This window comes from Aythya ferina (assembly GCF_964211825.1).
Source record: "Aythya ferina genome assembly, chromosome: 5".
NCBI lineage: Eukaryota > Metazoa > Chordata > Aves > Anseriformes > Anatidae > Aythya > Aythya ferina.
Window position 1 is genome coordinate 10,395,880 of NC_140301.1, and position 24,564 is coordinate 10,420,443.

General features: G+C 38.2%; 1 long non-coding RNA gene across 2 annotated transcripts in view; it reads left to right on the top strand.

Moving 5' to 3' along the window:
* The window catches only part of LOC311437469, a 317,804-nt gene that overhangs the window by 12,119 nt on the left and 281,121 nt on the right, over positions 1–24,564 (top strand). For both annotated transcript variants that reach the window (XR_014693484.1, XR_014693485.1), the window contains exon 2: positions 3,988–4,060. This is a non-coding gene — a long non-coding RNA (uncharacterized lncRNA). The remainder of the gene's footprint in view (positions 1–3,987; positions 4,061–24,564) is intronic.

A 24,564-nucleotide genomic window follows, 5' to 3' on the forward strand; every position in this document is an offset into this window, starting at 1 on the left:
TCCTTGTTTTGTTTTTCATTTTTGAGGCACACTAATGTGTCCTAACATGTCAATGTCTTTCTTATTGGGAAATCCATAACTGCACTCAACTCCAGGTGTCATCTCCCATGTGCTGAAGGGAGGGAAACCCCTCCTTTCCCTTGCTTGCTGGCTACACTCTTGCTAATGCAGTCCCATGGCCTATTTTCCTAGATGGGTACCACACCAAATTGTGTTCTGCTTGTTCACCAGGCCCCCGTCTCTTGTTGTACAAGGCTATTTTCCAGCCAGCTGGTGCCCAGCCAGCGCTGCATGGAGTTCTTCCATCCGAGGTGCACAGCTCTGCACTGGCATCAGGTTCCCGGGTCCCTCTTGCCAACCATCGGTAACAGACGTAGGGGCTGATCCTGAAGCTTTGATTCATATTTTCATTACAACTGCACCAAGCTATTGGTGTTTTCATTAGCAGAAGTGTCAAAGTGTGTGGAGCCAATATGTCCAACTTGAAGGAAAGGAAATTAAGTTGAGGAAGCTGGTTGAACCAGGCCTTGATTTCAGCTGCGCTGTATCAGTTTGATTAAATGAAGACTGTGCTGGGCTACTAGTAACATGCAGAGGATTTGATTAAACTGAAATGTGCCAGGCAATTATGAAATACCTCTTCAGTAATAACGTGTTCTGCTTCTTTGTCCTTTGCTTCACTTGGTTTCATCTGTTTAAAGGAAAAATATTCTTCATGTATCAGTGAGCAAATCTGGTCTACAAAATCACTAGATCTGTTTGAAAAAAAAAAAAAAAAACAAACAAAAAAAAACAAACAAAAAAAACCCAAACACAATTAGAAACTATTATTAGATGGGTATTTTGGAGCCTGAGTATGTGCCTAATCTTTGGGTCTGCACCTACTTTTACAGTAGAGCAAGATGCGCAGGCTGGATAATTCTGTACTTGCTGATTTTTTTTTGTAGAAAAAGGTATAAATCTGATTGTCAGTGGAAAAGGATCATTATTTGATCATTATGTTTCAGTTGTGCCTTTTAACTCTGTTGTGTTTTCTTTATAACTAGAAAGGACACAGCCTTGCATTTTTCTCTCAGCATTCTTCCTGTCATTCTTTTACTAAAAGTGCCATGTATTTTTTATATGTGCCACAGGCAGCAATAGTTATGTGACCAGAATGAGAACAAATGTGTAACACTAACATCACTTTGATCGTGCTGAAGAGTCCCCATAGTCATTTTTGTCTTTTGTACACTTTACTTGGATTGGATGGAATAAAGGTGTCTACCTCACTGACCTACATATGGTACCTGGGTGGCTTATCCTGTGGAGGAGATCAGAACATATTCATGGTACGATGCTGCCTTTCCTTCGATGGAGAGGAGTTGATGATAACAGGGTAAAAAAGTTTAAATCCTCATTGCTATCTTAATAATACTCAGCAATTTAAATGAGAGCGCTCAAGTCTGTTACAGACTTGTGCCCCCTGCAAACCCCCACTACACTTGCCTTAGGATTTCTTCGCATATTCTTTAAAACACTATGTGGCTCAATAAAATGTAGGATTTCATTTTGAAGCTTACAGTATAATTTGGTGTATTTATTCAGGCCGAATTTGTATGCTTATTGGTTTTGGGTACCCATTGAAGTCAGCAGACAGATTCAGGCACATCCCCAAAACCAACTTTTTGAGAACTTGAACCTTAAATCTATGCCATTACAAATATATTTATTTTTCTTCTTTCCACATCATCAAGGTTGTTAGTAGTTTCTTATAACAATTGGATTGCTGAAATTGTTATCATTTTTAAGAATTTCTCTCTGAGTAGTGAAAAGTTGCTTTTAAAAATAAAAACACATGTAAGCTTGCCATATATTTTCACATTTAGGGCACAAATTAGGATATATCAAGAGAAAGCTATTAGGATTTGTACAGCACTAGCATTTACTGTACCAAGTTGCTATTGTGCACACAAAAGACAACTCTCCAGTTTGCTGTTCCTTCCTGTTCTGCTTTCAATCACACTGCATTCACTGATGAAAGCACAAAAACTCTTAAGATCTGTTCTTGTGCTGTGGGCATTCATGGAGAATGTGCAGTGTTAAGGAAGCAGTGGGATGATGGTGATGTTCCAGGTGGAATTTTAACAGGTTCTTAGGGGCACATTCTCTCTTTAAATGGGGCAAATTAAGTAAAAGACGCGTTATGAACAGTGCGTGTTACACAGTTCGTCCTTCAGCAGGATCAGTTTGGGATTCTTATCCTTAAAGAAGTTGCCAGTCTGTGTGGCACAGGGCCGTTCACTTAGGGAACTGCTGGTGGGTGTAGAAGGACAACCTCAATATTACTTGGTTTATCTCAGGTCAGCTCTTAAATTCTGCTGCCATTGACTGTGGGCTGCTACCATTTTGATTTCTTGTGCTCCTGAAATTTCACGGCCATCAACAACTGCCAGTACTGTTTGTGCACCTGCACAATACCGCATGATAAAAAGGGTTGATGTGAAAGTGGTTTTGTTTTATTTCCTAGCAAGGGAAAGTTAACATTCACCTGCTCCGTGGATGGTTAGTCTCTGCTAGTCCTCTGCAAAATGTTACAAACTATTTGTTCTTGATCCACATTATTCTTTTTAAGAATCTAGTAAACATATCTAACAATTGTACAGAAACTTACTAGAACACACTACCAATTCTCAAAAGAGAATTTACTTTCAGATTTGGTATAGGAGCTGCTTGCTAGATAGCAGTTGGTGGAAGTGATGGAGAAATATAGGCTAAAGAAGCTGACAGTCTCTAGAAAGTGGCTATGGGAAAATGGTGCGTGTTTGTCAAAATAAAATGAAATAGGTGTTCCTATAGCTCCTACTGTTTTTCTGCCTGCAAGATTTAGTATGTCTATCATTGGTATGTTTTTGAGAGATAAGAAATGAGGTCTGAAGAAAAAAAATCCTATAACGTTTGCTTAAGAAAACCAGTAGTGAATAAGTACAGACCACATCTTCGTTTTCTGTCTGAATTTTTATGACATATTCTTTAAACGTGAGTAAGACTTGTAGCCTTGAACCTACCTTATGACAATTCAATAGCCACTTCTATTTTCCTGCCATGCTGTCCTTTAAACATCAGGGAGGGAAGAAAGGAGTCTTGTTACTTCGTCCTCAGCATTTGTCATATGCCTTGCATTTGTGTAGCTCCTAGAATACTATTTTTATTTCATGAGCAGAGAGTATTCAGAGCATGGGTATATTCTACCGATGAACTTCATAAGCAGCAGTTTTCGGTAGCTGGCACATTAGTGAGTTGAGGAAGACAAGGAGAGAAAGGACACATAATCCTAAAGCACAACACTTGGGTAAATGCAAAGGCTTTGTTGCTGTTCTACATTGCCAAACTAGCTATGAAAACTAGTTAATAATATTGTCTCTATGCCTTTCCAAACACTTTACATTAAAGCCCCACAAAGAAATCATTGGGGAAAAAAAAAAAAAGATAGTTTTAATACCGTAGGAGTAAGTACAAAACAGAGGCAAACTAGCTGTTTTGGTCCTGTTCTTTTAAGGCAATCGCATACAACAAATAAGCAAATGCCCAAACTGCTTGCTTGTTATTGGACTCATTAGAGAGACGACGAGCCTGTCAACAAAGACAGGGGACATTGAGAGAATGAGTTTTCAAGGAACAAGCAGACCAATGCTGTCAGCAGTCTCTCTTTAATGAGAATTCATATGAGTTTCTATTCAGCATTCTTTATTCTGGCTTTAAAAACTTAAATAGAGTTTTACCTGCAAAACTGGATGACAAATTGGCACCTAGAAAATGTGTGGAGTCCTTTTCCTAGTGAATGTTATAATTTTTACTCAGTGATTAAAAACAATTTGCCTAAAGAAAATTAAAACCCCTTGTATCTTCCCTAGATGTATTGCATGAATTAAGTGATTTTTTTTTCAAGAAACAGTATTTCTAATGGAAACATAAAGCACGTACCTATTTTTTTTCCTATATCCACAGAAATCTGAATTTTCCAGCTCATATTCCATGAAGAGCTTTGATTAAAAGAAAAAGATACAACGTACACCACAAAGTAAGTAACTGATTTTTTTTCCTGTCATGTACCACAGATGTACCACATCTTTTAAAAGTTATAATTAACTGCGGTTTTAGCTAGCTGGTTAGATATTCTTTTTAGTTGCTACTGTGTGAGAAATGGGGTATGATCTTACATCCTGTAAAGGAACTGCTACAGGATTTTCAAAGTCTTTGTCTCTTTGAAAGATTGAAGTCACATATCCTAATGCATGTCTCGCAGTCTGAACAGGACCCTTAGCTTAGATACTGATGAGCCTTTGGAATGAGGCCTGCTGCTGGGCCAGTCTTTGGAACATTAAGAAATTCACAGTGTGATGGTGTACATACTATTCTGTGTTTTCACATGTATACGGAGTGAATTATGAAATATTAGCAAGTTTCTCCTTGGAAGACTATTAGCTAAGCAATAAATCAGCAAAGGATACCTCAGTGTGATGAAACTGTTGTAGCCCAGGGTTATTACAACACATGGGGCACCATCAGAGGACTCTAATCCCTCTCAGGAAAAGTAATTTATTACAGCAACATCCTCTGAAATTCCCTTATTAATACTAAAGTTGTTGGGATGAAACATTTGGCAAAGCAATATTAGCATTGCTAAGCAGATTGCGTATAGTCCCTTTCCTTTTATGAGTTCACATCAGTACTCTCGTTAATGAAACCTTTCACAGAATACAGCTATCGGATTTTAAATCAGAGATACAATGAAAGCAAAAGTGTTGTATTTGATGCAATTTGACAATAAAAATCTTCCTTTTAATTTTAACAATAACATATCAAAAGCATATACCTGAAGTAGGTATGAAATCCCATATTCTGCTTTAAAGAGTGGCCCAGTAATCCCCTGGTGTGTTTGAAACTATGCAAAACATTCTTTGCGGGCAGGATACTTCCAAGCCTGGGCAGAAGATGTGGAAGCGGATTCTCGTTGTATCTTTGGTGTATCTTGGGTGACTTTGGTGTCACCCAGTGCTGAGAACTGGCACTAAGGTAGCTTGCTGTCGGTGGCTGTGTGCTGGTTTCTTGACAGACACCAGGAGAGGCACAATATGCTTGGACTGGAGGTAGGAGGAGAGATCAGTCACGCCAAAGAGCGTGTGGGTCACTGTGTCTGTGCAAGCTGGACTGAACACCACTGACTGCTTTAACAAGGACATAGTAGCCGAGAGCAGTTCTGTCAAGAAGTACTTTTACCGCCTGAACAGTCAGGTTTCAAAGACCATAAAAGTGTCTTGGAGTGAGATCTGTCCCATATTATTTCCATATGTTACCATTCCTGAAGGGAAAAAACAGAGTATCTGCTAGGCCTTTGGAGAAAGCTGGGGAGAAAAATCAGCTCAGAGATCTTTCCCACCTCTCTCAGTGTTAGGTGAAAAATTTAATTGCACTTGCAGAGTCTAAGGTAGACAAAGTTCAAACGTGATGAGGTATTCAAGCAAAAAAAAAAAAAAAAAAAAAAAAAAGATAAATGTTAGCAACTGAGAAGTGACTTCTGTAAATCATTGAATGTACTAGATGTACTAGTGGGTTTTTGTTGTTGTTTCAGTTTGGTTTTGGTAGGTTTGTCTGTGTGTGTGTAGCTCCTTTACTTGAGAATGTGTATGGAAAACTATCTGGAAATGTCTTATCTCCTACATAACTTATGATCAGAACTGAGTAGACATTTGAAGTTTTTTGTCTTTTTCCCAAGTGTTGCAGTTCTGCCCAATCTTTTGGGGAAAGGCAAATGCCAATAGTCTGTTCTGAAACAAATGGAGAGCCGTATGTTCTCCTTCCCCCAGCTACATGGCTGCCAGCGCACCTGGTATGTGACCAAATGCAGTCACCAGCAGTCAGCACACATACACTGGGGCATGTAGCAACCACCGCATCTGGTCCTGAAAACGTTCTGGTGTGACAATGCCAAGCACCCATTCTGATCACGGGCGTTGCCTTTCTGAGCCCTGAAGGCCAGGTAGCTTCTCTGGTAGGTCATGCCTGGAGGGCTTCCTGAGGAGGGGCAATGGGAGAGCAGGCATTGAATTGCGTTGGTGAGCCATAGTAGAAGCTGAATGTCCCTTTATTGACAAACTAAGAGCCAGCTTCTGAAAATATTTCCTCGTAAATGTAACACCACTCATTTAAGTAAAGGTATGCAAAATTATGTTTGCACAGCCAGATTATTTTTGTTCTCATTTTCTACAGTTCTCAATACCTAGCAGTTTTATTTTCTCAAATAAACCTTTTAATGACCAATGTCTCCTGTAACTCCTAATTCTGTCTACAAAATCGCGTATGTTTCATATTCACAATGAATTCATTTTTGGAGCTTCTGGATGCTTAGAACATTTGAATTTTTGGCCCCTACTCTTAAATAGGCCCAATTGGGCAAAAGCAGAGAAGCAATCATGCATGGATTCACAATCAGATTTTTAAAGTATTGGCCAGGATATGCTTAACAGAAATGCCATAAACCTGTAAAAGAGTTACAGCTATTCCTGGTAGCGATAGTAAAACTTCAAAAGCCTTTACTCTGCCCTTGTCCTATAATTTCATCTTCTGTTTTTCCTTTATGTATATTTCTCAGACAAAATGCTAACAGCAAAATCATTCCAGACATGTGTCTTCTATTAACTTGTTGAACTCGAGAAACTTATAACACTCCATTAGAACAATTTCCCCTCTCCTTAAGATGCCCTGCCACAAATCATAGAGCAACTTTAGGCATTACTGGCTTGTACCTGGAAATATTGTAGTCCATTTAAATAAATAAATAAATAAATAAAATAAAATCCTGTGGTTTTTTTTCTTTGTTTGTTTGTTTTGTTTTGTTTTGTTTTCTTTAAAAAAGGAGAGTAATTAAAAAAAAAAAAGTTTAATTCTGAGCTGTGGCTCAGAGGCACTGCTGTCTTCTGCTCCAAATTATCATAGATGAATTTGATAGCCTGAGGTTGTGTTAGGTGAGATTGATTGAAACATCAGTTGGGTTTAATCCTGCTTGTTGGGAGAGAGGAATAGAAATTGCAAGCAGAATGGTAACCCTGAGTGAGGTGATCAATAAATAAGCTCTACCAGAAATCTAAGGTATTACATTTCACATGAACTATGAACTTATTTAATAGAAACAGTGCTAAAATGACTATGATCCATATCAGGAGGGAATGATTGATATTTTTTATGACATTTTATTAAAGTAAGTTTAAGTTCATTCTTCAAAACCATGATCACACTTACTATTTTTATATGGCTCCTTGAAAGTATTTCTTCAGAACGAATCCCATGAATTTTCTTTTGTGTGAATGGAATTGAGCCTTCTAGTTAAAAAATGATGAACAGTAATTAGGATATAAATTATTTAAAGGTCTTGTAGTTTAAGCAGACATAAAAACTGGCAGGCAATTAAATTCATGGTAAACTCTAGGGGATACTGGTGGAAACAGGTGGAAGCAAGTATTTTATGAGACCTGAGGACAAGCTTGAGGGCTCAGGAGATGGTGGCGTGTGGATGAAAACTGGCATTTTTCAATCTAATGCTGGCTTAACAAGATGTATAGGAAACCTTATTGCACTGGTCTGCATGTCCCCTGAGGGGCAGCGTGAGGCTAAAGCTTCTCATTTACAGCTCCAGATGGGAGCAGCCGGCCCTCTCTTTGAAAGCTTTCTCTTGCTTCCATCCCTTTATATGCATAAATATCTGTGGTGTGCATCGGCTTTGGAGCCCAGTTTCACAGCTACCGTGAAACCAAGCAGAGCAACGTGTGCTCTGATAAATGAGCAAACCTTGCCAGCATCCCTGAATCGAGTTAGATGGGCAAAAGCTAAGGGCTTCAGTACATTGTGCCTACCCTGTCATGACAGAAACAGTAATTGTTGCTAAAATCTCACTACCTAACGGGGGAAAAAAAAAAAAAAAAAAAAAAAAGCTACTTTTTACATTTTCCACATAAATGTTGTTTAATACTCATTTGCCATCATATGCTAGCATTATCACAGTTAGAAAACAGCTTACCTACAAAGGGATATATGATTGGTGGCAAATCTGCAGTTAGTTATGGATTGGTGGAACCCGGTTGTAGAATAATTTGCATTCTTTTTTTAAAACATGAGGCAATGATATTTAACCACAGATTTCTTTTTATTTACTGTATGACTGTGCTGTGTGCACATCTACACATCTTTATTTTCATTAGCTACGCTTACCATCTGTAGCAAGTAGTGTGAACTCATAGGTGTGGTCAAACAAGCTGATTTAATAAATGTGTATGTAATCAGGATTTTCTTCGCACATTGAGGAAAAAGATTTTCTTTCCTGACTTTATGCCACCTGCCTGTAATTATGGGAACAAGCTGAAGACACACAAGAGCTGGTTATTCTTTTCTGAGAGGGTGGAAAATGCTACATAGAAGACAAATTTGGCCTGTGGAGAACCTGAGGTTCCAGTAGTTGATTCTATTCCAGTTAGGTGAAAAACATCTAAACTTTGGATTTATAATATGAGAATTTTGGGGAGGGGGGGGGGGGGGGGGAAGTCTGAAACATTTTATTTTGCTTCTACTCTGTGTATAAGAAAAAAATAAACTTTCAGTTCAGAAGTGCCAAAACAAAATGCTTTTTTCTTAAAACCTTTTATATTTTTCAGCTGAACATTATTTCAGTGAAATCAGAACATTTCAGCTTTTGACAGAGGAGTGCATTGTTATGCAATATCCTTCAATTAAATGTTTCCTAAACAACAGCTTCATTTTTATGTAGTTGAGTTGTGCTTGCCAGAAATTCACTTCTCTTTAATATCAGTACTCGGCTATTGGAAGCACACTGAAAAACCTTTGGCTCAGACTCCATGGCAGGTGTCTTGGATGGACAGTATTAATTTCTCTGTATTGCTTCTGCTTCTCTACATATACAAAGCCATAGCCCTGCAGGGTCTGTGCATAATTCTTTGTAAATATTGAAAATCTGTGTAAAAAAAGTTTTTCCAATCCTAGCATCTCTGCAGATTACAGTGTGTCAGACATCCACACTGGTGGCAAAGGCAGGGTATTAATAATAATTGGTTTTAGACTCAGCTCTGTGAGCAACTGAAGTGGATGGGGTTCACTTCTGTTCTCAAGGTGGCTGAGAAGAGGAGGAACCCTGATGCCTGCACAGCCTGAGCACATCCTCTCTAGGAAACTGTAGAAGGCACTATTGAGATAACTAGCTTTAATTCAACCCTCATCATTTTAGCAGAAGTGTAACCATGCTTAGAGGTTTTGTTCAAGAATGGGTCTCCAATTCAGCCATTTTCATGAGAACCACAAGCTTCCATTTTCTTGAAAAAGCTGATTCCTAGTCCTTCTACATATGGTAGAAAACCAGGCAGTGCAGTGTAATGACATTTTTATTATACAAAGAGCTAAAAAAAAAAAAAAAAAAAAAAAAAAAACAGCACCAGAGAACAGCTAAGGAACTAAATTTTAACTCATTAAAATTCCAATTTTTTCCCCTAAACCCTTATGTTTTAAGGCCTGATTAAAGATCAGGTATTAAGTTCTGGGTCCTCAGATTCCATATGCTCAGTTGATGGACTAAAATGTAACGATCCGATCCCTTAATTTGGTGGGGAATGTGCTCACATGTACTAATTCCTCAGTTAGAAGAATTGCCTGCCAGGAGGCCTCTCCTCCTTTGGAGGCAGAGGTAGACTTGGTCCAAGTGAAAACTCTGCAGTGTTGCACAGAATATGCTAATACCGTGCATCCCAATACAGTAATGTTACAGCCGAATTTTTCTTACAATAACTTTCTTTCTGTTTTGAACACTTTAAGTCATGTTAAATCCAACAGGGACACATGGAAGGGCAGATTTTGGCCCTGTGTTATGCAGCGTACACATGGAATTGTACGATTTTGTGATGTAAAATAATACTATAAGCTATTAGGGTACTGTTTTCTTTTTATAATCTGCATCAGATTTCTGCTCTGCAGAAACATACTTAAAAGCTCCAGAAACCCCTAAAGAATTGATTATTTGGAAGGTTTGTGCCCTTTAAATCCAGCCATGTTTTTTTAGCTAAACTTGGCTGCGTGTAACTGTTAGTAATAATAAACTATTTACATACCCAATAAAAGCTTTTGGCTTGTATTATAGCTTAGCAGAGAATGCATAGTACATAGCTGAACACAAGTAATTTTGCTACTAATGAAAACAATTCTGCATTGTATTAAGAAATAAAATTGGTAGGCTTACCAATGTTTTCTTCTTTACTGGAGAATGAAAATAAAGCTAAATATGGACATCAATAATATATTTGCTTGCTGAAGAAAGAATTGTCTTTTTAGCTTTTTAGACATTGCCATAAATCTTCAGATATGGTTTTCAGAGCTGCACAGGGTATTTGACTATTTACTTTTTATTTCAATGGGAAATGAACACATAAATCCCATAGGCCTGGATTTTCAAGGCACTGTAAAGGACTGCTGATTTTATTCAGGTTTCTTCTTTACATATTGGGAACCGAATATTTTAAATGAGTATGCTGGCAGTGGTGTCCACAAATACCACTGCTTTAAGATATATTTTTTTTTTCTTTCCATAAGAAAGACATCATAAAAGTAGATAGTGGTGACAAAAAAATAAATTAACAAAATCATATATAACTGAAATAGATGAGCACTATATTGCCAGAGCCTATCACTGTGATTAGGACCCCACTAGATTAGTTGTTGTACGTACAGTAGAAAATAATCCATATTGTCCCAAAAGCATAGAATCAACATAGAAATAAGGCATGAATGAAAACATTGCTGTAATAGCCGTACTTGTGGGAAACTGAATGAACTAATGAGGAAGCTCTTAAGATCCTGTCCATCAACAATACCTTATTATGGCTTCATCCTTTGTTTCAGTATGTAGTTCTTTTAGCAATTTGTCATTTAAAAGAATTACTTACACCAAAATCGTCAGATATAATTAGCAGTTTTATTTTTATTTAATAGAAGTCTAATGACTTTCAAGATCGCTCTTCAGACTCTGTTGATCTGAAACCCATTTGGTTTTCAGTCAGACTTAGAGACTCCAGCAGCAAGGGGGCAGCTTTGCCACCACATGCAATCCCCTGGCGAAGTTCCTCAAGCCCAGCTCAAACTGTGAAGAGTCAGACTTAGCAATAATGGGCTGTGCAAAAATGAGAATATGGGCTGAGGAACCGCAAAATGCCAACAGGAAACCACTGAGAAGTCCATAGCTTGTGCTCATTTCCTATTCTCATCTCCAGGAATTAAAAGGCATCTATGTTCTGATCAGAGTTACTTTTCTCAGTTTGATCCTGAAGTCTCCCTTGGAATAAAGCAGTTCAGCTTTATTTTTTTATTTTTTTAATTTTTTTTAATTTTTTTTTCCGAGGTGAGGTCAATATTTTTTTCAAGATGGAGCAGAAAGAGGTACTCCACAAGTTATCCACTACCTCAGTAGTACAAGGACTAAGGTAGCCTATGAGTTCAGCTCCCTGTATTGTCTAACAACATTAACTTCTTCCTTCCCTCCTTTTCTCTCTCTCCTTTCTCTTGCTCTTCCCTCTCTTCCTCCTTCCCCTTTTATTCTCTCCTCTATCTTCTGTTTCTCCCTTCCTCCCTTCTTTCTGGTTTTAGTCAGTGGAATAATGTGGTGTCTGTCCCTTCTGCCTGAAGCTGACCCACACTGAGTTGAGCAATTAAATATTTATGGAGGTCTGCAAGGAAGAGAATGCATGTTTGAAACACAGGAGAGAGCCTGCAGCCTAGTGCTAGCAATAAAATAGGAAGGGTGAGATATACTTCTGATTTCCAATCAATAAGTAATATAGAAAATTAATTATTTAGCAGAGTAGGAATTAGGAATCTGATCACCATTTTCCATGTGACACTGATTGTGTTACTACTCCTGGCTCTCATTTCTGGACTAAATTATTTATATATAAACTATGTATTAGAATTTGGGTGTATTTGTCTGTAAAATTTTGTACATCAGAAAATTTGTCCTACCTTCATATAATACATATACTAAGTGATATGTTGGCTCTGAGATGACCATTAGCATTTAAGAACAAAATGTTGGAGTGATAATATAGAGAGCCATGCTGTGCTCAGTGCTTAGCAAGATCAGAAAGAAAATCAAACACTAGGAATGGCTAGAGTAGGAAAAGAGAATGCAGTAAGCCATTGAACAAATCTGTGGTTTGTTGACATCATAAATACTGTAGACAGTTTTGGTCTTCTGACCTCAAAATATACTAGAACTGGAGAAGTTTATGAGAGGGAATTCAAAAGAATGAAATGGCTTCCACACAGAGAATGACTGCATAGGCTAGCAATCTTCACCGTGGAAATGAAGACAACTCAATCAAGGCAGAAGCCTGAAGTCATAAGTAGCACAGTGAGGTTTCCCTTGTCATTTTCAACAACAACAACAAAAATCAGGAACATCACTTTAGGGACTGGCCAATGAGAAGAAAAAAAAATCAGGAAGGAAATTGTATTAGACCTGCTTTAGGACATTTTAGATGACAAAATACGTTTTGTGAAGAGGAGATGAGATAACAATGTGGAAGAGAGATTCAAAGAGGATTACTTAGTGGACACATAGCAGTGGGTTTTGGAAATTTTCCAGCCAGAGGCTGAGAGACTATCAACAGGGGAGATATCACATATGCCTGCCTTGTTAGTACTCTTCCATAGGTGCACGCTTTTGTTTACAGTGGGAGTCAAAGCAGTAGACTATGGGGGCTGAACAAGTACAGCTGTTCTTGGCTTCTTTAATCCTTCCTTGTAGTATGGAAGTGATTCAGCAGCAAAGATGGGTCAAAAGATTGTTGCCAACCCAAACCATTATTCCCTGATTACTGGACAACTGTTCAGAAAGAACTGGAAACAAATCCCCTTGTACAAGGGAGAGAACATAGATTTTCTGCATCCTGTTTGAATGACCTTAGGAGCATGCACCAGACCACACAGGAAACCTACATCCTAACATGGAGCTGAATCTAAATCTTCCAAATCTCAGGCTAATTCTTTAGTCATCACCTGACAGATTTTGTTAGTGAAGGTTCTGTGGAATCAATGACATAAATTTGATACAGGAGTGTAGCCTGAAAGTTAATAGCAGTAAGGGTAAAACATTTTGGCATCTACCCACATGTTCACTGAAATATGCATGTGTCAAGTGATTCATCTTGATCCTCACAGACTTTCTGATATTCTTGAAACTTAGAGGATGTATTTGGTTATTTAGAGAATAATGTGTTTTGTTTTTTTTTTTTCACAACCAGAAAACATACTGAAAAAGAAGAGAACAGATAATGTTGTACGTATCAGTCTGAAGCAGCAGTTATGGAAAACCGAGTGGTACAGCCACACTTTGGAGGTGTAAACCTAAAAGCCAAATAGAGACATACATGTTAGCTCCAAAGTCATAGTCGGTACAGTTAATAGTGTTATACTAACCACTTGGTCAGTAACACAGGGAGCAACATTTATGGAGCCCATGATTAGTTCATCGCAATTCTGCCTCAGGAATTCAATGTAAAATAAAACCAAAGAATCCAGCTCACTTAAAAAAATAAAAAACTCACATCATGTTTTCTGAAGACTAGACATTTATTAATTTGCCACGAGAGTGGATATGATGTTTAGATGCCTGCCTTAATAATATTTTACATGGCTACTTTAGGTCCTTTAAAAAATAATCCTACATGTTGCAGGGACTAGAGATAAATTTGTGAGTCCTCATATGTAACCACATCAGATACATCTTCTATAAGATGATCGAGTTTCATCTTAAAAGTACTTAGTTTTGTTGTCCACAACATCCTTGCAGAAAGCTCTTCCAGGATCTCATTGGTCAGATGATTAGATGATTGATATTCTGATTTCTGTGATCTATAAATGGGCTTGTACTTTGGTCCTTACCTTACATTGTTCCACGTTTCACCACTCCTATTCCTGTTCCAGCTGAAGGATACTGAGATAGCTCAGATTTGCAGATTTCTACAACTATAGAATATATTCATAAACACCAGTAAGTGATGGACCCTTGTTTTTAACAGAAGTCTTTCATCACTTTCTCCCTGCAGTTGTTAGTATGTTCAATTAGGGTATGTTGTGTGTTAGTATGTTTTTCATGTTCACTGTGGAACATTTTAAGATCTCAGTAAAATAGTTATTATCTAAGGTGTCTTTGGGGTCTCAATGGGGATTTTCAGATATCTGTGTAGGGGTCTGGTTGATAGGTGATTTTTCCATTCTTCTAAGAATGAGTTTCACTCTATGTATAAACCAAGTGCTGTCAACATAAAGAATCAAAAAATAGTTAACAAAAAATATTGTAAACTTTCTGACATACCTTCTCTTTGTTGTTTATTTTTTATCACTTGCTCACTAGCTCTTAGTTTAATCTCAACCTTCGTTCTTGTTCTTATAAATTGTGACTGTCTTTATCTTTCCAAGAGCTAGAACAAAGACCATTGTGCTGATTATATCAGACTGACAATCCAGTGCCATTTCCTCTTTCTTCGTGGTTCCTAGTGTTGGATTTCCCAGTACAGGGCCTCAAAACCTTCTTTTCTAGATTCTGCTGAGGTTTTGGATCCATCGTATGTTCTAATAATTCTCAAAATGATCCTTGAATGTCGCATTACAGTAATAAATAGTATATTCTTTCTTCATCTGTGTCATTATCCTCCTTTGTTTCTTTCAGAGTCTGCTTCATGGTAAAGAAAGAAAAGAGGCAAACTCCCAGTGGTTCATTTTTGGTGTTTTTAAAGAGTAAAGCTGTTTTTCCACCTTGTCAACCACCACTGACATTATGCAGTGCTTTAGGAGGTGTTCTTTTTATGGACAATGCCCTGGTGACACAAACCAGAGCAGCAATGGCAGCAGCAGAAGCAGCTGAGGTGGTAGCAGGTTTTTTAGTGGATGAAACAGAAGAACTTGCAGAACCTGTGAGAATGTGACCCACAGGAGAACTTGTTGCCAACTTTCTCTCTCTTTTATAACTTTTCATCTTTCTTTTTCATTATATTTGACGTTTTCCTGAGACTAAGTTTTGTTAACTGTAAGTAGCTTATGGTAATGAACAGGGTTCTGCTCTGGTATGGAAAATAGACAAAGAAAACATGGGGGGGGGAGGGGAACACAAGCTTTCTAAAGTTGGAAAAATCATTTCTAGGTGCTTATAGCCCCTCCTTCTCTTCGGATGCTGGTAGAAGCTGAAGTACTACATTTCTTCCAGAGTTCCTTATACACAGAATTGAAGGTTACTAATTTCCGTCCCTGATTACAGCTATGTTTCATTTTTCCTCTCTCTACCTTCACTTGAGAAAGAATGCCAGGCTTGGCTTTCAAGGTAAAATTACCCTCTCTCAGCTGAGCTTCAGCACTCTCTCTACAATGAATTTTGGATGTGTTTTGTTGTGTTTTCTTGTTGTTTTTTGTTTTGTTTTCCTTAAAAAATCACTAGAAACTGGAGAAAAGTGAAAAAAGTGTCACTTTTTTGAAAACTCAGCAACGTTTTCACACTAAATCTGTTACACCTTTGCTCATCACACACACTGGCTTAAATCCAGTTTTCATTTTCATTTACGTGGCCACGAACAGTCAAAAGCAGGGTGTCTAATAGGCCACTTACGTAATACAGGTTCCACTTGGAGCAAAAAATAAAGTTTTTGTAAGCTTTTATGGTGACAGAATGTCATCACTATTGCTCTTCACTAGGTGGTGTGGGATAAGTACAGCCAGTAGCACTAGATCCACTTGGGATGCACAAATGCAGTGTATGGCATGTAATTGACTGCAGAAGTGTAGTACATGTTTTAATATTGTAATAATTTTCCTTTTAATATACATTCAAAATTTCTGGTAGACCTAAAGAGGTCTAAGATGGAGATTTTCAGAGACTGAAACATCTGATATAAAGACATGAGGTACATTTAGTTAATTTGTCTGAGGAGACGGTGTTTTGGGGATTAAAAGGCAGCCACTGGATCACCAGGAGAAATACCCCAGATTAATTTGTTTTTTATTACTTTAAAATTTGTGACAAATCCTGATGGCAGACAGGCAATATCACCTCCCTTTTTTGTGCTGAATTGTTTCCATTTTGCTGGTAAGGGAAAAGACATCAGGTGTTTGTAGCAACAAGTCTTTCTACTCTTTTTAGTGTGCCTGGCCCATTGTGCAGAAAGATTCTGTGAAAAATCAGTGTGGCAGTTTGTAAGCGATGTCTGTAAGTGATGTGAAATTGGAAAAGAAAAACTTTTGTTTGCCTTCTTGTGCAGAGAAGATCAGCATCTCTTTATGTGGCTCTTGTGTTGTGAGCCACATAAAAACTCAGTGTTTGCATCAGAGGAACAGGAAAAGTGATGTGATACACACGCTACCTCCTCTTTTTTCTAACCCATGTATGTAAGCAAACATCCTTTAATGAAGTGTTTTTATATTTCTTCCATTCTTTCACGTCCTTCCTTAGTCACATAATAGGCACTGCTTTAGATCAACCTAAATGAGAATTTTAGTGAAGAGTTTTCTGCTGAGAGATTGCTTTGCAGTTAAAGACAAGCTGCTTCAAAACGAAAAGAAAAGAAAAGAAAAGAAAAGAAAAGAAAAGAAAAGAAAAGAAAAGAAAAGAAAAGAAAAGAAAAGAAAAGAAAAGAAAAGAAAAGAAAAGAAAAGAAAAGAAAAGAAAAGAAAAGAAAAGAAAAGAAAAAAGCTCTGTTTGTTCTCAGATTCTCAGATGCAGAAGCTAAGCCAAGGTCATACTCCTAAGCTTGAAATGCTTTTTTTTTTTTTTTTTTCTTTTTTTCTTTTTTTCTTTTTCCCTCTGTTTGAGCAAACTGGGATACTCTCTTCAGGCATTGTGTTCAGGTTGTGACCAAAAGGACCTAAAACCCATGCCTTGCCAATGAAAGTTGTTATTTCCATTTTTGAAAAAGCCCCAGAATTTCGAAATCAGAATAATTCTGTTGTTTGCATGTGACTGTATGAGTTTACTTAATGCAAACAGACACCTTCTTAGCCTATCTAACAAGTGCTTCCAGGGCCCTGTTACAGAGGAACCAGTCAGTTATTGTTGTTACTGTTAGTCACAAAGTATACGTGATACTGTTTGCACTGTACAAGAAATTAATACGACTTTTGTCTCAGAGCTTTAAAATCTGATAAATCATTTCTGCCTACTGAGCTAGTTACAAGCAAATGTGTTTTCACTGTTACAGTTGCCCAGCTGGGGAGATCTAGACATGGTCTTTTCCGTACTCCTGTTGTCAAATCTGATCTAATTTAAACTGTACTTAACAAGGAAGTTTGCCTAAAACATATCAGCTGTAATCTCTCTGCATTTGCATGTGCTTCCTTAAGAAGATCCTCTATATATCTCTACAGCAGCCTAAGATTACCATGTGATGTGGGAATTACCATGGTAACTACCTATGTGCATCTTTCTGAGCAGCACAATGAGAGGGTAAGAAAAGCTGTGGAAGGTGTTGGCAAGGCAAGTTGCAGCTCCCCTTGTTTTGCGTAGCTCCATCGCTCCTTGTGATAAAAGTGTTGTCAGTGCCTTAGATAGAATGCTTATATGGTAGACATTAGATCTGAAGGAGGCATATTTTATTAACTAATTGGCTGCATTTCTTACGTATTTGTGATTTATGGCACGGAGAAATATACTTGCTGACACTTAGGAATGAGAAAGAAGCGGACTTTTCTGCTCATTTATTTCAGTGATAAAGTATTAGGCATTCTATATTCATCTGTAAAATTTGTGCAGAAACGGGATGCATTTCTCAAGGAAAGGAATTCACAGAGTGATATTCCTCGAGAAAAATCATAAACAGCATTTAAGCTTCTTCAGAAATATGAATGAAGAAAATGCAGTAAAATGTCATTTCCTCTCATAGGATTACCATGCTTGGTCATACATTTTTCTTTGTGGTGTTACATTTCAAGCGGTGTAGAGCCTGAAACACACATGTTGTTTATTAGCAGATCATAGTTGTATTTAGAATTGTTTATGCCCCAGTAATATTCCTCCAACGTTTACAATATTTCTAATATCTTTCTCTAGAGCTCCTATGTGTGAGTGGAGTTCAGGCCAGCAGCAGCAGGATGTGGCATGTAATCTCATTCACTGGCAATTGCTCTGATTCTTCAAGGAGCTCTTTTTATTCATTCACTCCGTGTCCGCAAAGCCAAGCAGCTCAAACAGGTTTATTGGAGTGCCCAGTAATATTTTGTTTCTAGTAATTCATCACTTAAAGGAGAACAATATAATTTTTATAAGAGGAAAAACACACCTGTGCCCTTGAAGACAGCCTCCAAAAGGAGACAGAGCAATATTTTTCCCCATCAAATTATTTAGATCTCGGTGTGATGGTTTAGTTCTCAGTTCTGTGGGATGCTGAATGTCTTCAGTGCCCACAGCCTGATGTTACCGAGTCCTGTTTATGCAAATGAATGAAGAATCAGGTGACATTCCCAGCCGTTCAACCACAGTGTTCAGACTCTGATGAGTCAGTGCTCTGCTGGGATCAAGAATGATATTGTGCTTAATTAATCCAAGTCTAACCCAATTAATCCAGTTATGCATGTAGTGTTTTTGTTTTGTTTTGTTTTGTTTTGTTTTGTTTTGTTTTTTTCTTTTTCACCAGAAAGGTAGCTGACTTCAATGGTACATTAGAGCTGGAAACTGGTGCTGTCCCCAGCTCTGCCAGTAGCCTACTGGCCAGGTATGTCCTGGTCCTTTCAGTTTTCTGTACTTGGATTTTCCTACCTGTAAGAGAGCATAATGCCTTCATTTCTCTGTGAAAATCTCTTTGAGATCACTCAGGAAGCATTTAAACAATCAGAAGCTTTGTTACCCTCTTCACAAACCAAAATATTGGTTTGCTTGTAGAGTATCCACACCCTTCTCCTTTGCTGGCTGCTCCTTTCCCACCATCCTGGGCCCAGACGAGTGAGTTGACCATTCTGTGTGTCTGCAGAAGTGAGACAGCACGATGAAATGCTGGACCACCACCTCTGCTGGTCCGTCAGCCTGGCATACTCTGAACCTTGTCTCCACAGGGTGTGCCAAGCGGTGGCCACTTCACATATTGGCACGACCTCTGCAATGGGAAAGATCCCTAAGGAACAGTGAGTGATTTTGTACTTCTGTTGGTGTTTTGTATCAGGATAATCACGATGCAACTTGAACAATATAAATGATAAAGCAAAAACTAAATGGCCCAGGCTCCAGCCCGTTAAGTTGCCACTCCTTAACCTACAACAGTTGCCTTGGTGTAAATTCCGACTTGGCAGAGGGCAAAGAAAAGATAAAGGAATAAATATTAAATCTCTCCCTACTTTGAATGGGGAGTTCTGACTTAAAATTAAAATAGCTCCTGCTTCTAGTCTTTCTCCTTGTCAACATCACAGTCTGCCAGCTGCCAGATTTAAAACCCCCACAAGGCTACATTAGTTCCCAGCACAGAGACATGGGCTGGCGTCACTCCTTATATAAGATCACAATTAACTGAGTTTTTTCTTGAGTTAGTTCCAGTGATTAAATTAGTTACATCGACAGTGCCTGCTGTACACTCTAACTGGCTCCACTCACGTGTCTTATTACTTACCAGCATATATTTCTTTTTCCAAACTTGAATTGCATTTTACTTAGAGAAAAAGATATTACTATTAATCTACTAATAGTTATCTTCTCCTGCTCACATGACTTTTTGTGTAACTTTTGAAAGCTGCCAGGTATGACACTGGATTGGCAGGGGTCATGGCACGATGGGAAGTTTTTGAGCATCAAGTTACATATGGTATGTGCTTTAAGGAGAAAAAGGGCCCTAAGTGTGTTTGACATTTTCTACTGATCATTCATTGACTATCCTCAGGTTCATGCTTCTCTGGATGGAAAAGCTTTTATTGAATATCAATATAAAATATTGCAAAAATGTATGCAAAAGCACATTAAAAATGCTTTTTAAGTTGCAAATAATTTAGGACTTCAAATATTTAAAAAAAATAAAGCTTAATATAGCTTTAGAGCTCTTCCTGGAATTCTCCATCTGCACATTATGTGTGCAGAATAAGTGCAATGTTTATCACACGCTCCTTGAAGAATGGTATCATGCATGAACACAAAGATGGACAAATGCACATTTCAGAGGCAGCTATAACTCCTAACTGTGTGTCCTAGATGTCAGTGCTTAGTTAAGATGTTCTTTTAAGAAGCATTTCGTATATATCTACTCTGTATCAGCTAACTTGAACAGGAAAAAGTAAAGCTGATTTCTATCATGAAAGGTTTTATCAGACTTCTCATTCTGTCGTGTTACTGGGGTGTGAGCCCTTAGGCAGGACATAGGTGCCACTAAAAATTCCACGGTAGCCCATGTTGTCTGTCACCATCCTGAAAAGCACTCAGCCTGGCCAGAGCGGTGCTCAGCTCTCTTCTCCTCTTAGCAAAGGAGCTGAGGGTGTTCTGCTCGGCCAGGTGAGAGGCTGCACTCTGCAGGTGTGCTGCATCAGAGGGTGACACAACAGAAATGTTTCTTACTGATCTCATAGCATATCCTGTTTCCCAGTCTTTTTAGCTGCTGCCAGCAGTTTCCACATGTTCTTTGTACAGTTGCTAATGCTGCTGGGACTACAGAGTGTATCCAGTCCTCGGCTGTCCATGTAGAGAAATGAGTTGGCTGATTATTACTGTTAGCTGGCAGTAGTTGTTCCTGAATAGCAAACCTTACAGCAAAACTAGGATTTGGTAACAGTGCATGCTTTGGGTAAATGTGAGGATAATTTACCTACAAAAGAAAAAAAAAATGGTCTAAGGGTTTTCCTCCACATGTAATTAACACACTGCCCAATTAAAATACAGAATATTCATAAAGTTTTCTAGATTCCTCAGTGCTATTTTAGATCTATTATGTGTATAATGGCTATGTAATCTATATTTTTACATGTTCTGTTTTAAAAATCACACATTCAAAACTAACAAGGTGATGTACATGCAGTGGCATAGCTACATGGCGAGGCTCTGAAGGATATGTTTTGGAGACACATGTCTTGGGCTAATGGTCCTTTACCTCTCTCCATCTCATCTGCTCACTGCCCCCTGTTCTGCCTCCACTGGGGCGAGGTTCATATTCCACACCACAGAGCAGCTGTCAGAGAGGTCCTGTTATCATCATTTTACTCTTAAAAAGGCCACTTGCCATAAAACACAGCAAGTAGTTTGGAATTCTCATGTGGAGGGAGTGATGAGTAACAGACACGTGGATTTAAGGCACATTCCTTTGCGAGGAATCCTTTGCTCTCCCTCGCTGCTCCAGTGACTAACCCCTTCCTGTCCACCTGCCGAATTTGTCAGCAAAGCATATGACTGGGAAGGGGGAGGATGCCACGTATGGACACTTATTTTTGGTGATGCATAGCAAAAATCAGGTTGCCATGGATTTGCAAGATCTTTTATGCCAGAGTTCTGACAGTAGCATTTTGAAACAGAGAAAAGGCAAAAAGGTTTGGCTTAATAAGCTATTTGGATATAGGGAAAAGTGTGCTGCTGAGAGAATGCAAGTAAAATTCAGGACATTTGCCATATCTTGTGTTGAACTGTGTAAAAACTTTAGTTCAAGCATTATTTCTCTTCATAACTATCAGTCTATCTGAAATGTTGCTGAAAGGAATTCAGTTGTCATGTCAAACTCCTGTCCATAGTGTATATGACGCAACATCTCATCGACTCAGAGAGGGAGTGGCCCAGCAGTGCCCAGGGATCAGAGCTGAATGGTGCAAGACCCAGATTCCTATCTCAGCTCTAGGACTTGCTAAAGTAGGAGTAGCTAGAAATACAGAGAGTTTGACCTTTAGCACATCGTGTTGCCAGCTCTTTTGTGCTATTTTATCTAATATAATAGCTGATTTTTAGCTACTCAAAACGTGTAGCTAATGGCAGGTTTTTCTCTTTCAAAATAGCAGTTTAGAAAAACAGATAATAATAACAAAAACATGGTGAGGCAACTGAAAAATACCAGATATGGATAGATGACATAATTCCTGCCGCCAGCATTTCATTCTTTATGTAAAAAAAAAAAAAAAAAAAAAAAAAAAAAGGACAACATCCTCAAAATGTATATTTTGCCACTAGATTGGCAGCTTTGAGATAGACAAATGTTTTCATATTGCCAGTTACTGTTTATTTTATATTCAGTATTTTGCTCAGTATTTGGATGCCAAAATGTTTTTTGTCAGCTGTACGGTATGTACAATTTCTCCCCTTTGCTGAAAACCATTCATAATTCATTGCCTGGATTTGACTAACTATATTTCTCATGAATTTACAAATAAGTGAAATTTCTTATACTCTAGTGGCTCCTTGTGGAGTTGCCTTTTTTAGACTGAATGCCTGCACACGATTCATTGGTTGCTGAACGTGTTGTTTTTTTTCTACATTTGCTTTTTGCAAATCTGCATACAGTTTTTGATTCTCAAGTAAATAGCTATGAAAAATAACCCAGATATCTAAAGATGGGATTCCTTCATAGTGGAGTTCAGAGCTATGTTCTATTAATTTTCAATTTCGAACTGATTTGTTTCTTGGAATTTTGCCTGACTTTTCTTCAGTGTGCATTAACTCATACAAAAATGCACATACTGAATTCCTCCGAAATTTAAATGGCAGATGGATGGGACACATTCTTATCCTTCTCAAACTGGCCTGAGTCATCTGAAGACAGGAGAGCTCTGCTACCATACATAGCCAATCCACTTCTGCCATTTCTGCAATACATGTAAAAAAAAAAAAAAAAAAAAAAACAAAACAGTTGCACACGGCAAGAAGCAGACCTTCCAGAAACTGATAATTACTTAGAAAATTAAAGTAAAAGCACTGCTTTCAGCTCTAGAGTGGCATTTACAGTTATCATATTTGTCCACTGAAATTTAGCAAAAGATGCACCACCTCATTGCATTCAAATGCACAAATGTTTATCAGCTTGCACTGGGATGGACTCATCCAGCTCCAGCCAGTGGAGAATCCCCATGAAAAAGGTTCTTTGGGTGATGCAGTCTGTTATGGCTGCTCTTACAGCCACATGAAAGGTTTGAATACAGATAGATGAGATCTTTGCTATGCAAATGAAACTGCCTTTGCTCCCATCCCACTAAGCTATCTTAAATACGTAGATGCAGCCAATATCTGGGTAGTGAAACTGTGAATCCCAGAAATACTACTGAAGGAGTGAGCTATTTTCTGTGGTGACTGTGAAAATACCACTAATTTAAGGGAGAACTAAGAAAAAAGAATCAGAGACAACAGCAAAAAGTCATGGATTTAAATTACTTGTCTCTTTGAATTTTCTGACTCCAGCATTTTGGTTACTTTCCTTCTTTTCCCTGTGACTGGTGAAGAGGCTTGTGCAATAGCCACTTATGCCAAATTTCTCTTCAGTATTACAAGGGGTATTCAGGATCAGTAACTAGTGCCTATTTTAGAACAGAAGGTCTGTCTCTTCTCTTCTTTGCTTTCTCACCAAGATTGATTCATCCCGGGCATGAGAGAGCTGCTTTGGCAAAGAGTATTGGGAAGCAAGGCAGAATGGGAGCTGGAGACAGGAGAGGCCTGGAGGCTGGGCTGGGAGAAGACAGCAGATGAGGAGGACAAACCTAGGGGCTGGAGAGGGGACAAGAAATTGAGATTATAGAAAGGGGCTGGGAACTACAGTTTGCAGGTCTGGACCAGTGAACAAGAAAAGGAACAGAGGCAGGGGATTGCACATAAGATCATCATCTCATATGATCAACAAACTCATTGCACAGAAAATTTACATGTATGAAGAAAAGCAACTTGCTTAAGTTGAAAAATGTGTGGTGACTGAGTCAGAGGACTGTGAGCAAAAGAGGATGATGTTTTATTCAAGACTCTTGAATGCCATCCCAATAAACTGATTTCTTTTTTTCTTATTCCAAAAATCCTAGATTGTTGCTAAACAGGCTATTAAACAAAACAAACAAAGCTTCTCCTAGATATTCAATAATTGTATTTCTTATTTTGGGGAGGACAGTGTATGATGATGCAGTCTGATCTGCTGGCATCTGAGCACTTTAAGTGCAGCTGATATAGGAGACTATGTTATAAACCTAGATAATTTTATTTATTTCCAATTATTCTGCAAAATCAGGATGTAAATGTCTCAAATCAGTACCCTAAAATAGTTATAATTTTCTTTTTTTGACATAGTTCTTTACCTAAATATGCAGTCAATGCCCTCTTACTACATGTGTGCTGAAGAAATGTAAATCAACGTCTGGAGCACTAGGACATTGTAGTGATGAGTATTGGAGAGTAAATAAGGAAATTAATCATTCTGTCTCCCCATCAGGATTTAAATGGGGTGATAGCATTGAACAAGGAAGATAAAACAACGCACCCGATAGCTACTCATTAGTGTGTTATTTGTGTGCTGAGTGACACAGGGGTCTTGCAGAAAAATGCATTAGTTATCATACATTGCTTCAGAATAGATG